This window comes from Polypterus senegalus, chromosome 7 (genome assembly GCF_016835505.1).
Source record: "Polypterus senegalus isolate Bchr_013 chromosome 7, ASM1683550v1, whole genome shotgun sequence".
Taxonomy (NCBI): domain Eukaryota; kingdom Metazoa; phylum Chordata; class Cladistia; order Polypteriformes; family Polypteridae; genus Polypterus; species Polypterus senegalus.
Genome location: NC_053160.1, coordinates 164,845,791 through 164,860,513, shown reverse-complemented (window position 1 = coordinate 164,860,513; position 14,723 = coordinate 164,845,791).

Sequence of the window (14,723 nt, the reverse complement as noted above, 5' to 3'; positions counted from 1 at the left end):
GGCTGTTGGGATAGACTCTCACCCATGTGACCCTAAACTGAATTAAAGCAGGTTTGAGACTTAAAAGTTTCAGTTAAGACTGATATTCATTTGGATATCTTTGGGGATCTTCTTTCCTTCTCCATCCCAAAGTGGGGCATGTTCAGTTACTCGATGGCTCTAAATCAGTCTGATGTGCTGTAGAGAAAGTCCCACAAAACTGTGCTAGAAAAATGGAAGGATGGAGTGGATTTTGACACACAATGCCATTTGATTTTAACATTTCATATCAGGCAAAATTTCATTCCTTCTGGTTTTATTAGCTGCCATGTTTTAACCACTCTCTCCCTCCTTACAACCCGTGCTTTCTTTCCTACAGCTGTGCTTGAAAGTTTGTGAACCCTTTAGAATTTTCTATATTTCTACATAAGTATAACGTAAAGCATCATCACATTTTCACTCAAGTCCTAAAAGTAGATAAAGAGAAACCAGTTAAACTAATGAGACAAAAACATTATACTTGATCATTTATTTATTAAGGAAAATGATTGAATATTACATATTTGTGAGTGGCAAAAGTATGTGAACCTCTAGGATTAGCAGTTAGTTTGAAGGTGGAATTCGAGTCGGGTGTTTACAATCAATGGGATGACAATCAGGTGTGAGTGGGCACCCTGTGTTATTTAAAGAACAGGATCTATCAAAGTCTGCTCTTCACAACACGTTTGTGGAAGTGTATCATGGCACGAACAAAGGAGATTTCTGAGGACCTCAGAAAAAGAGTTGCAGATGCTCATCAGGCTGGAAAAGGTTACAAAACCATCTCTAAAGAGTTTGGACTCCACCAATCCATAGTCAAGACAGATTGTGTACAAATGGAGGAAATTCAAGTCCATTGTTACCCACCCCAGGAGTGGTCGACCAACAAAGATCACTCCAAGAGCAAGGCGTGTAATAGTTGGCGAGGTCACAAAGGACCCCAGGGTAACTTCTAAATAACTGAAGGCCTCTCTCACATTGGCTAATGTTCCTGTTCATGAGTCCACCATCAGGAGAACACTGAACAACAATGGTGTGCATGGCAGGGTTGCAAGGAGAAAGCCACTGCTCTCCAAAAAAAACATTGCTGCTTGTCTGCAGTTTGCTAAAGATCATGTGGACAAACCAGAAGGCTATTGGAAGAATGTTGTGTGGACAGATGAGACCAAAATAGAACTTTTTGGTTTATATGAAAAGTGTTATGTATGGAGAAAGGAAAACACTGCATTCCAGCATATGAACCTTATTCCATCTATGAAACATGGTGGTGGTAGTATCATGGTTTGGGCCTGTTTTGCTGCATCTGGGCCAGGACAGCTTGCCTTCATTGATGGAACAATGAATTCTGAATTTTATTTTAGAGAATTCTAAAGGAAAATGTCAGGGCATCTGTCCATGAATTGAATCTCAAGAGAAGGTGGGTCATGCAGCAAAACAATGACCATAAGCACACAAGTTGTTCTACCAAAGAATGGTTAAAGAAGAATAAAGTTAATGTTTTGGAATGGCCAAGTCAAAGTCCTGACCTTAATCCAATCAATATGTTGTGGAAGAACCTGAAGTGATCAGTTAATGTGAGGAAACCCACCAACATCCCAGAGTTGAATCTGTTCTGTACGGAGGAATGGGCTCAAATTTTTCCAAGCTGGTGTGCAGGATTGTTTAAAAGTTACCGGAAACGTTTAGTTGCAGTTATTGCTGCAAAGGGGGTTCACACCAGATACTGAAAGCAAAGGTTCACATACTTTGGCCACTCACAAATATGTAATATTCAATCATTTTCCTCAATAAATAAATGACCAAGTATAATATTTTTTGTCTCGTGTTCTTTTTATCTACTTTTAGGACTTGAGTCAAAATCTGATAATGTTTTAGGTCATATTTATGCAGAAATATAGGAAATTCTAAAGGGTTCACAAACTTTCAAGCACAACTGTACATTCTTGGATATTAAAGTAGTGCTGAAATGAGTACATAAGAATTTTGTATTATTTTTGATAGACCTCTGTAAATATAAGTATTTTATTTATTTTACCATTGCTGGTTAAGTGTACAATAGTTTTGTATTTTTGTTTAATGTAAACCTCCTCCCTTCGCTCTTTGCTATACAAAGAAATTAAATCTGTCCAACTCTACCGAATTAGCTTGGTTTAAGAATTTTAGGTGTCATTTAGGTCAGGCCATGGATATTAAGATAATATCTTCCAGCTGCATTATAGTCATATGAAAGTAACTTGTTGGATGTGAATATTTTAGAGATCTCCTTACATACAGTATTGAAAAGCACTTTGAGAATATATACCTGATATTTAAACATGTCTTGCTGTTTTAGCTTTTAAAATTGGGACATATCTACCAGTATGTGAATGTTTTTTTTTTTTTTTCCTGTATCCAGGTTTTCGGTTTTAATTTGGTTGCCAATTAACACTTAGTGGTACCTGCCACTGGCATCACAGCATCTTGCACCTTTCTTTGTGTAGTTGAGCCCCGCCATTGCCCAAGCATTCAGTTAGGTCTCTTTTATCTGTAACCTCTTCACAGGTATGGTAAAAAGGTAAGGAATCTGAAATGTGCTCAGGCAGAACTGGTGAAACTTTCTTAACATACGTTAAAATTATAAAAGCACATGTTTACACTTTTTAAATAGTTATTGGGCTTGGCAAGACCAACCAATTATTACACAGTAAGGAGATTTTTGGGCAGTAGTGACATAAGAAATGTAGATGCTTTCATACTATCCTGAAACACCCGTATATAGCCCTCTAACTGTTCTTGTTTTGGTTGTCAAATGTTCCACCAGCTCCTGGTAACAAGTGGAAATTTTGCTGAACTTTTTATTATGTTAAAATATATTTGAGTTGAGAAAGTAATTAACCTCAAGTAAGACCAGACCTGTTAATCAAAATATCTCAATGTAAAAAGAGTTCAAGTCCTGACCATCATGCTAAAAGAGTTGTGTTTAGGACTTGAGGTTCTACGGACCTGAGATAAATTGGTGTAATATCACAGAATTGGTGAGATTTACCAAGTTAATTTCTGGTTGGTCCACTCTTTACCCCAACTTGTTGCAAGCTTAATTTTATTTAGTTTCATCAAACTCCTTTTTATTTCCAAGACTGTGGAAAAAATGTTTTTTCAGCAGCACTCTCATTGTCATGACAGCTCAAAATCCTCATCTGACAGTGCAGAATCTGAGTCATCAACAATACGTTGATTTCTTTTGACAAGAATGGCTGCTGGCATTCAACACCATGCTGTAATGAAAATGAATGGCGGTGCATCTTTATCTCATGGTCTTTTCCTGCCATCTAGTGGATAAAACTATATATAATAAAGTGTAGGTGATTTTTTTTTTGACGTTGGCTTTAAATTCTTTATATATCAACTGTTGTCGGCACCCACCTTGAAAGTATTAATGTATACGGATACAGACACACACACGCATAGATTCTTTTCACATGATTATGCATAAGGGGAGGCCCTACTGCCAGTCACTCTGTAATCCTCAACATAGAAACCCAACACACACACACACACACACACACACACACACAGACAGACACAGATCCTATTCACACAACTATGATGTATGAGTGATGCCTGACTGCCAGTCACTCTGTGATATTCCACATAAGTACATTAGAGTAATGCCTCATGCCTGCCACTCCTCAGTGGGACTCACTGTCACCAGCACTAACAAATGTACAGGCGAGACACTTGACAGCTCATACACCTTTTGGTTATATGCCAATTCCAACCAACGGCGCTTCATTTCTAGTGCGGTTACTCTTCTGACTGAGGTGCGACTTCACAACTTTCATAAATCTTGCAAATTGGAGCAAATGGCTATCTCTCATGCACCAGGTGCCCTTATATTTCCTTTGTGTTCATAACTAAAGTAATTGATGTAATAAAGTACAGAAATGTATAATGGCCCCAAAAACAAGAAACTATAACCTACTATGTAAAAAACACTAAGGTCTGTGTGTCCAGTCTCTCTAAGTAACCTGATTGGTCAGTTTGGCTTTGGTGACATGACAAAAGAGAAGAAGTGTGAGGAGGAGTAAAAGCATACGAGTCATACAGAGAGTCACCTACAAAGACAGCAAGTATAAAAACAGACAGGAGGTGAGAAAGGTGCCTTGAAAATAATGACAGTCTGTGAAGTAGGCTTTAATGGGACACGCTTGGGAGAGGGAGTGCCAGTTAAGAGATGTTCACACACCCAAATACAAAGGAATAGATAGTGCTGTAGGGCGGGAGACCACACATTTTTTAAAATTATTTTATTTAGCAGTCTGCGTAATGCATTAGTTACATTCTCTGGTTTTCAGATGGAATGGTCACTCTCTCTTTTTGACATGTCTCGATCTCTGACGTTGCTTTCCTATGTTGATGTTCTTTGGTCCTTCAGACGGGCCATTACAAGTATGTTCTTTGAAATCACACGTGGGGTTCCAGAACACATTTTATTACATACATGTGATTGGTTAGCTATCCTGGTGATTTGTGCAGGGTCATTACAACTCAGATCCTGTGCTTATCTGCTCTAAGTCACCATTTTCTTTTACCATTAAGTTGTAAATTGACTGTTTCAGATTGAAAGCACCATAAATTCTGTGGATAACAAAACAGATCTATTAAAGTTTTAAGTTACTTGTACATTACAGGAGTAATGTTAAAAAATGTATTTGGGTCATAAATTACAAGAGAGGATGCTTTCAATGTAAATTGTCCCAATATATTCATTAAATTGCCTTAAGGGTCCCTTAAGTTCCTTTTTTCAATTACTTCATGTATAGTTCATCATGGTTCAATTTGACAAAAGTTACAACTTTAATATAAGCAGACAGTAGTTTATATGTTTAAAAAAAATGAAGATTTATTCTCCAGGACAATTGGCTAAGGTGGAGTGTGGTAAACCACTAGGCCCTCTGTTCAGTTCTCACCCATGACATCATGTTGGAATACTAAAGAATTCACCAGACTATACTGTACTCGCCCATTTATAACACAGCTTTTTCATTTTTGTAGGAGAGACTGTTGGGAGGCTGGCAGGCTTGTGAACTTGAGTGGCATTGTACATAATAAGTAAAGTAGTTCAGGAGAGGTGCTATATCAAGTTTGTTCGATTGTTGCGAGGAAGTAGGAGCTGCAAGGTAGGTAAGTTATGATGCCACATCAACCAACATTATGAAATTATTTCTGACACCATTACATAATAAAGCCATTATGGAAAAGTGCTATACTAGGAAGTTTTATTTTATTTATTTATGGATGTGTGTGTGTTTTTTTTTTTTTTTACTTTTAATCGTTTCTCTTGTGTTTCTTATATTGCACTATGGGCTCTGTTTTGCTCAGACAGACTGGGATGTGTTTAGGGTTGTAGCCACTCTAGAGGACTCTTCTATCAGCATACAGGACTATGCTGAGTATGTGACTGGGTACATTAGCACCTGTATTGATAACGTCATGCCCACAATACCAGTCAGGAAGTTCCCCAACCAGAAGCCCTGGATAAACAGTCAGGTACGCCACATGCTGCATGCCCGCTCTCTTGCATTTAGATCAGGCACTGAGGTGGAGTACAAAGCTGTGAAGTAAAGCCATCACAGCAGCGAAGAGGCAATACAGAGAGAAGCTGGAGGGCTTCTTTTCTACTGCTGACTCTAGACGTATGTGGCAGGGCCTACAGCACATTACAGACTACAGGACCACCACCAGCACAATCCGCTCCACATCTGCCGGATGATTTCAACACTTTCTACACCCACTTTGAGACATCCAGCAACAGCACAGAGTGGAGGCAGGCACACACGCACACACACACACACACCTGGACCATGCAACCCCCCTCCCCTCCTCCAACGGTCTTGTCAGGTCAGGTACACGAAGCACTAAGGAAGATCAACCCCCGTAAAGCAGCAGGACCAGTCAACATCCCTGGGAAGGCTCTCAAAGCATGTGCCAACGAGCTGGCTGATGTTCTCTGCTCCATCTTCAACCTTTCCCTCAGTCAGAGTATCATTCCATCCTGCTTTAAGACTACGATCATCGTCCCCCTTGCTAAATAATAAAAAAAGCCCACCCACCTGTCTGAATGACTACAGGCCAGTATCACTCACTCCAACCATCATGACGTGTTTTGAGAGAGTGGTGCTGGCCCACATTCAGAGCAGCATACTGGACACTCTGGACCCCCTGCAGTATGCCTACCGGCCCAACAGGTCCACCTCAGATGCCATCGCAGCCGCACTACATTATTCCCTCTCCCGTCCGGAGAACAAAGACTCCTACATCAGGATGCTCTTTGTTGACTACAGCTCTGCCTTTAACATGGTTATCCCCCATAAACTCACCCATAAACTGTCTGCACTTGGCCTGCACCCCACCCTCTGTGACTGGCTCCTAGACTTTCTGACTGGCAGGGCCCAGTCTATCAGGATTGGTAGTAGGATTTCAGCCACCATTATCACAAACACAAGCACCCCACAGGGATGCGTCCTCTGCCCCATCCTCTACACCCTGTTCATCCACGACTGTGTCGCCTCCCACAAAAATAACATCATCCTAAAGTTCGCAGACGACACCGCAGTGATTGGACGCATCACTGGTGGGGATTAGGCAGCCTATAGGAGGGAGGTGGACAGTCTGGCGTCGTGGTGTGAGGACAACAACCTCACCCTCAACACAAACAAGACGAAGGAGATGATAGTGGACACGAGGACGGAGAGGAGACCTCACTGGCCACTGTTCATCCAAGGGCTTGAAGTGGAGAGGGTGAGCAGCATTAAATATCTGGGCGTCTATATCAGTAAAAACCTCACTTGGACCCTTAACACCACACTGCTGGTCAAGAGGACTCAACAGCGGCTGTACTTTCTGAGGATCCTGAGGAAGTTTGGTATGTCAATTAAGATCCTCCGCAACTTTTACAGCTGCAATGTTGAGAGCATCTTGACCAGCTAGATCACCGTTTGGTACGGCAACACTACTGCTATGGACCGCAAACACCTGCAGAGAGTAGTAAAGACTGCTAAGAAGATCACCAGGACCCCATTGCCCTCTCTGCAGAGCATCTACAACTGCAGAGTCTGCAGGAGAACTGCCTCGATCCTCAGGGACCCCACCCACCCCCAACACAAACTGTTCACACTTCTACTCTCAGGCAGGAGGAATAGACGGATGAAATCCAGGACTTCCAGGCTGAAGAACTCTTTCTCTCCAAAGGCCATTAGACTCCTAAATAACTGACTGAAGTTCATAACCATGGGCCACCTCATTTTATCTACCTCACACACCTGTAACTGTATTGGACTTGTCCATCACTCACCTACCTGCACATTACACTTTATATTTCTATTCTGTTTTTATACTTTATGCTGCCTCTGTTACTTATTGTCTGTCTGCTACTTATTATTTATATTTATCTTTATACGTTGGTTTCGTCATTTGGTGTGGACAGCAAAGAAAGAATTTTATTGTACAGAGATTTGTGTTTCCTTACTGTGCACATGCCAAACTTTGAACTTGAACTGAGGCAGGTAAAGTTGTTAAACTGAGTGTCAGGCGCCAGCCATTATATCACATATTTCAATTCTCTAATTGGCTTCCTTCTTGCCTGCTGTAATATAATGAGCTGCGTCGTCAGCCATGGTGCCCGTGTGCAGATGCTTGCAGCTGAAAGAGCTTCATCCAAAGTTTTGCTCATTTAGTTTTCTGGTGGTTCATCTCCTCTATATTTTATAGTGTCACAAGACTTAAAAGACACGATAATGGTACAATTTCAGCCACCACCGCTAAATTCAAGCCTTGGAAGCCATGAAGGAGACAAGAGAACTTGGATTTGATACTTTTGTTCTGCTAGTTACATTGTGAAAAAAGCAAAAAAGATGCAGTGCTCAATATTTTTGTATGTAGCTGGAGGGGAGACAATAAAAGTAGCATGTTTGACTTCTGAGACTAACAAAATAGAAGAGCTGAAGTTCAGAAATATTGTGAGTCTATCAAAAACAGAAGGGCAGATGGAATCCTGTGAATTCAGACGGCTGCCAGCTTCCTAGATATGCGACCAAATTATTTGTGGCATTAAGCACAATCACTTGAGAGGCAAACCGATAAAGAGCATTGGATCCGACGCTGGTATGGGTGATGGGTACTTGCTGTGCAACAACAATTATGTCTAGCCAGGTAAAAGCATTGAATGAAGAAGTAAAAGTCAACAAAATTACCACAAACTTGGGAGAAATTAAAAAAATGAAAAACACCAAGGTGTTAATTTCAACAGATGTGGCCACAATCGGGAGCAGAAGAAATGGCCAACTTTCGATCAGACGTGTGAATTGTGTTTTATTAAAAGAATCACTTCGCAAAGATGTGCAGCACAAGTGCGACAAAAAGGTGCATGCAGTTGAGCACACTGAGAGCGATGCTGACATGTTTATCAGACAAATTCAAGTGGAACAGGAGAAATGCATTAGAACAACAACAACATGCGCAGAGGCAGAATGCGATTAGAAAACAGGACGGAAATTAAACAGTGTGACTGACTGACAAGGTCAAGAAGTGAGAAGAAGAGTTGCAGTGCCAACATGGTAATCTCGTGTAAAGAAACTATGCCCTAGGCACCTAGTGAGGAAATCTTTTCTCAACCTCTACAAAGAAACTCCAGCGGGAACTCTGGTTCCACATGAGCACCTCCTTCCAGGGACCACCTTTTTGTACAGGGTGGTCCAGATCTAATTATGCAGATTCAGATCGTCTGGATGACTTTGATTTATGCAGGGACGATTCCAGTTCGGCGCAAAGACGATTCTTCATGTCGTCAGTTCACACACTTCTCGATGGTCTGGGGATTTTTCGGGTGATTTTCTATGTAATAAACTGAATAAGTTATAGCATAATAAAAAATTGCATAATTAGATCTGGACCACCCTATTTAGCGTCCCAGCTGGAGGGGGGGCGAGGCCTTCTCAGTGCATTGTGGGTGGGGCTGTCTGCCATCTTCTGATGTCCTCTTGGAACTGCAGTGGAGAGAGAAACAGGGCTTAGCATCAGCACCCCCTCTCGTCCCAGGGTGGTATTGCTTACCTTCTCAGAGCCAGGTAAAGTGGTCCTCAGATGCTTGTCATTTAAAATTTGGCACTGGACCAGGGTGCTAAGTAAAGCCAGGGAAAACATTCAGTGTGTTGAATAACACAAGGGGAGTCAACCAAATCCAAACTTATTGAATACGCAGGTCACAAAATGACCGCACTGGGTAGGAGGACACTTGTACTAAGAAGAGCTGCATGTCTAGTCAAGAGACGGTGTAATAACCATCCATCCATCCATTTTCCAAACCGTTGAATCTGAACACAGGGTCACGGGGGTCTGCTGGAGCCAATCCCAGCCAACCCAGGGCACAAGGCAGGAACCAATCCCGGGCAGAGCGCCAACCATGGTGTAATAACTGAAAATGAAAATTTTAAGATTATACAAACATATTCAGTGAATTGTGGAAGCAGCTATCTATTACTCCAGCTGTACATGCTCCTAGGAGGCTTCCAGTAGCCTTGGGGATGGAAGAATTACATGAAATAGAAAAGAGAGAAGTTATGGCGAAGCAGCGACTGAGTGTAGTTTTGGAATCTGCATGGATCCAAGAGACGAGAATTGAGCGACTCTGCGAGAGCTCAGCCCACCACTCTCTGTGGAGGAAGTCGTGTGCCACTGTCAAATGCAAAGTACGGCTCAAAAGTGGCCACGAAGCAGGGATTCTTGTAAATAAATGTCTTCATGATGGTTATGTATGAGTGTTGTGGTTCTACAGGGGAATAACAGGTTGAAAAATAACATAGGAGTACAAACACAACAATCTCCATTTACTTCTTAAGTTCAACAAAAAATAGCACATTGTGGCGAAGTAACAAACAAAAGAGTCGCCCACTGGTGTTCTGAACAACAGGAATAGTGCCTGTAACGGCGTCTTGGATCACTTTGATCGAGGTATGGAGGAGCTCCATCTTTTCACGCTTCCTTTCAATACCAGAACCAGAAAGTTCGGAGTCAACTGCCCTCACTGGAGGACGCCTACATAACACCTAGCTGCGTCAGATAGAGGGTGGGATTGGACTGTGTGTCTGCCTGAGGGGTTGCCAAGCTGTTTCGTCATATGGTGGGTGTGACAATGCGCTGTACCAATGCATGTTCCCCGACCTGACCTGAGTTTTTCTGGGCCATGGCCAGATGACAACTGGTGTGCCACATAGCATGCCATTCCACAAATACATCTGGCATCTCCTGCTGTCTATGCCAGGCCATGTACAAGCGGTTATTTAAACCTACAGTGGATACACCACGTGTTCTGCATGAGTGTCCAAGTTGAAGCTCTCATCATGTGTGCCATGTATCAAATCTAATCTGCCATATCCACTCCCTGTGAAAATTCTTAGGAACACCATACTGCAGATGTCAGAAACACTCCTGTGACATTCTGCTCCATGGTGATATGATTGCATCACACAATTCCACAGATTTGTCGTTCATGCTGTGAATCTCCCATTCTACCACATCCCACAAGTGTTCTATTGGAGTTGCATTCAGTGACTGAGAAGACCACCTAACGACGTGGTCATGTGCAGGAAACCAGTCTGAAATGATTTTGCTTTGTGACATGGGTGCATTATCATGCTGGAAGTAGCCATTAGAAGACGGATAAACTATGGCCACGATAGGACAGACATGGTCAGCAACAATACTTAAATAGGCTGTGGTTTTCAAGTGATGCTTGATTGGTATTATTGGGCCCAAAGTGTGCCAAGATAACATTCCCCAAACCATTACACCATCAGCACAGTCTGGACTGTTGACACAAGGCAGGTTGGCTGCGTGGATTCCTGCTGCTGTCTCCAGATTCTGATCCTACCATCTATGTGCTCAGCAGGATTCGAGAGTCATCGGACCAGGCTATGTTTTTCCAGTCTTCTCTTATCCAGTTGTGGTGGTTCTGTGCCCAATGCAGTCTCAGCTTTCCGTTTTTGACTGACAGGAGTGGACCCCCCGACATGGTCTTCTGATGCTGTAGCCCATCTGCCTCAAAGTTTGACGTGTTGTGCATTGTGAGATCCTTTTCTGCTCACCACAGCTGCTCAGACTACTTCTCTGAGCTACTGTAGACTTTCTATCAGCTCAAACCAGTCTGGCTATTTTCCTCTGACTTCAGTCATCGACAAGTTGTTTGTGTACTATTGCGGCTGGCCTGAACACAGACAGGCGGACACCGATGGTACAAACACCAACACACGTTTATTTTCCATATTCTATATACAAGTGCACACACAACCCTAAAACTCCCCCCAAGTCCAGGCCTCTACAAAATGGCTCACTCTCTTCAGGGCGCCTATGTTCCTCTACTTCCGAGCTCTGTGCTTCTCCTCTCCCGACTCCAGCCAACGAATGGAGGGAGGCGGCCCCTTTTATCCCCACCCGGATGTGCTCCAGGTGCGTCCCGATAATCTTACGCTGGCACTCCCCAGTGTGGCGGAAGTACCAGCTGTGCTCCCGGAAGCACTCCAGGTGTCCCTGGTCTTCTTCCCCCCAGCACTTCTGCCACACCCGCCAGGGCTCCTTAGGCATTGGGGCGCCCCTTGGCTGTGACCACGGGCCCCTATAGGGTTGGGCTTCTAAGCTCTGTTCCCATGGTCCCCAAAGCCACCAGGGTGGTCGCCCCCATGTGGTCTGGAGGAGGTGTAAGCCCTCCTCCGGTCCTCCTGGGCATCCGGGCTGGGTACCACCCCCAGGCACTCGCCACAGAACACAGAACTGCTGCTCCCTGGATATTTATGTTTTGCACTATTCCAAAAAAAAACTGTAGAATCTGTTGTGTGTAAAAATCCCAGATTAGCAGTTACAGAAATACCCGAACCAGCCCGTCTGACACCAGCAATCATACCACACTCTAAATCACTGAGATCAATTTTTTCCCATTCTGGTGTTTGATGTGAATATTAACTGAAGCTCCTGACCTGTACATGCAGGATTTTAAGGCAGTGCGTTGCTGCCACTTGATTGGCTGATCGCCCAGATAAACGGCTGTACAATAATTTGCTCCGTGATCTCCTATTTGTCTCGCCTTTCTGCGTGTTGCAGTTTTAATGGCCAGCAGTGTACGCTGACTATGAACTACCCAAATTAACAGCAACACCTGTAACCGCTTTCTGATGAGAAAGGACAGTCCACAATAACATGGAAAGAGCACACACTCTGGAGCTGAAACTACCTTGAGCACCAGGTGTCTGCTGGACCACGCGAGTGGAACAAACCTTCACACAAGCGCCTCGCCACATTACCTACCTGTTCCTTCCGTGCTTGCTTTACAAGACCCATCGACCCCAAGCCACTTTTCTTGTGTGTAATTGAAAACGATCCGTGCGTGGGCTGTTTTCCAATTTGTGGTTTAGTTGCTTAGCGTCAATAAAATCCCTAAAGATGAAAAGTTAGCCGCACAGTGGAAAATGAAGATCAGAGTGGTGGCGCATACGGGACGTGCAGAAAGAGGTCCATCGGGTAGCTTAGATTGTCCGATCGCTTTACCGTTATGTATTCATTAGGCTGTACAGTTTTCAGTATCTGTTACAGTTCAGAAGAGATTTTTTTGTTTGCAAACCATCTTGCAGTGTGCACGGAGGCGACTTGACGCACCTGGAGACGCCGTCCTCTCCCAATGAAGTCATTCATGACGCTGACTTTCCACCAGTTTGTTCCTCGATGACAAATCTGCGCCTCAAAGCAGGGGTTATTGAGCAGGCGTTGGAATATATGACATCCTGCTCGAGGAGGGGAGAGGAGCCTTTCAGGCGCCAAATAAAATATCATTTTTGGACACCGTCACACCGTAAAAAAAAAGTTACTGACAGATTTTAAACATGTGCTCTTCAAGTGTAGGACAGCGGAGAGACACACACGGGAGGGGGCACCTGCCAGCTTAGTGCAGCCATATGAATCGAACCCGAGTAATGCAACCTGCGCTGCGGTCTAAAAACGTTAAAGCCCACCATCACAAAAGAGTTCGCGTGTACAGTGACGGTCTGAACGTAGAAATGATGAGTTTGGCCATCGTGTAGTATTATGAAATAAAATATTGAACGTCATGTCAGTGTCGAAGCTGATTAAGAGTGATAAGCAACTATTTTGTTTTACTCATGCAATTTACAGAAGAATTTCAAGCGTTGTATTTTGCACACACTCTACCGATATATAAAAAGGTCCTGTCTAATTTTCCAAAACTTCTGCTTTTTTTCCTCTCCGTTGTGTTTATTTTTGGCTTGATCTAAAATAATTTTGAAGAATTATAAAACAAAAAGGCGGTCGTCGGTAGATGACGTCGTCCAGTAGAGGGCAGCAGAGTACTAAAGCAGCGGACTGGATACGGAGTTTTCAGATAGATTGTGTCAATCCAACTATTTTTAAAATCATTCAGGCTTTCCAAACGACACAACACGGTTCATTGCCACCTATCGAGGAAACATCTAGGAAGTAACTGCCGCACTGGGGTCAATCGCGTACTCTTCAGTCACACACTCTAAAGTAGTCCGTTAGCCTAAGCCCACGTTTTAAGGAGATTTCAGGAGCTGATCATGGCGAATAGTATTAATAAGAATGAAATCTTTGTATTACAGGGCTAATAATTGCCGTTTAGCGTTATGTGTTTGTTATTAATGGGTATATTTGTTTATTTCCCTAGTCGCCATGAATACGCCGGAACAAATGTCTGGAGAGCTGAAGTTGCAGGCTGCACTCCGAGCGCATCTCCGTGAGCTCACCTCGCATCTTCGGCAGCGCGCGCTTTTGACCTGCCCCGTTCTTTGAGGGGCTCCGTACCTTTTATCTAAATCTGATGATGTTTTAGGTCATATTTATGCAGAAATATAGAAAATTCTAAAGGGTTCACAAACTTTAAAGCGCAACTGTAAGTACATGTAAATAAATACATATATAGAAGAGAGGGTATGTTTGACTTGGCGCCCTGCCCGAGATTGGTTCCTGCCTCGCGCCCTGTGTTGGCTGGGATTGGCTCCAGCAGACCCCCGTGACCCTGTGTTCGGATTCAACGGGTTAGACAATGAATGGATGGATGGTATGTTTGGCATAACTTTTAACATGCTTTAAGTTTTGTTAATACGACACGATATATGCAAATAGAATGCAGATATGACCTACGTTGTTCATCAAAAAGCCTTTATCTGTATCACTTTGCTTTCAAAACGAATTATACGCGCGCACAAGCAGCCATGATGAGCCCGAGAAACTACGACGTACACGAATCACGCGATTCAAACGCTCGGATTCAGCAGTTACAAATTTTATGCAAAAAAGGCGGTACGCCAGGCTGCCTACAAAATTCACCGAGCCTCTTTACCTAGATAATCAATATAAAAAGTGAATTCAGATTTTGTTTTCTACATACAGTTTTTGTTCAATCGGGAGTTTCAGAGGCAGTGTGGGATTTAGGATTTGCCTAATGGGCTCCGCGCAAATCGTGACGTCTGTCTGTCAATAAATCGTTTGTAGCGAGCAGCTGGCGAATATGAAATGTTTTATAATGTTTAAAAACGTTCTTGTTTGCTGCTATCGTTTGTATGTAGAGGTTTTGCTTTGTGGAGAGGTGGATTGAAACTTGCAGCGCTAGGAAAATGTGCAAGAGCTGTCTGTTTCCTTTATTTTCT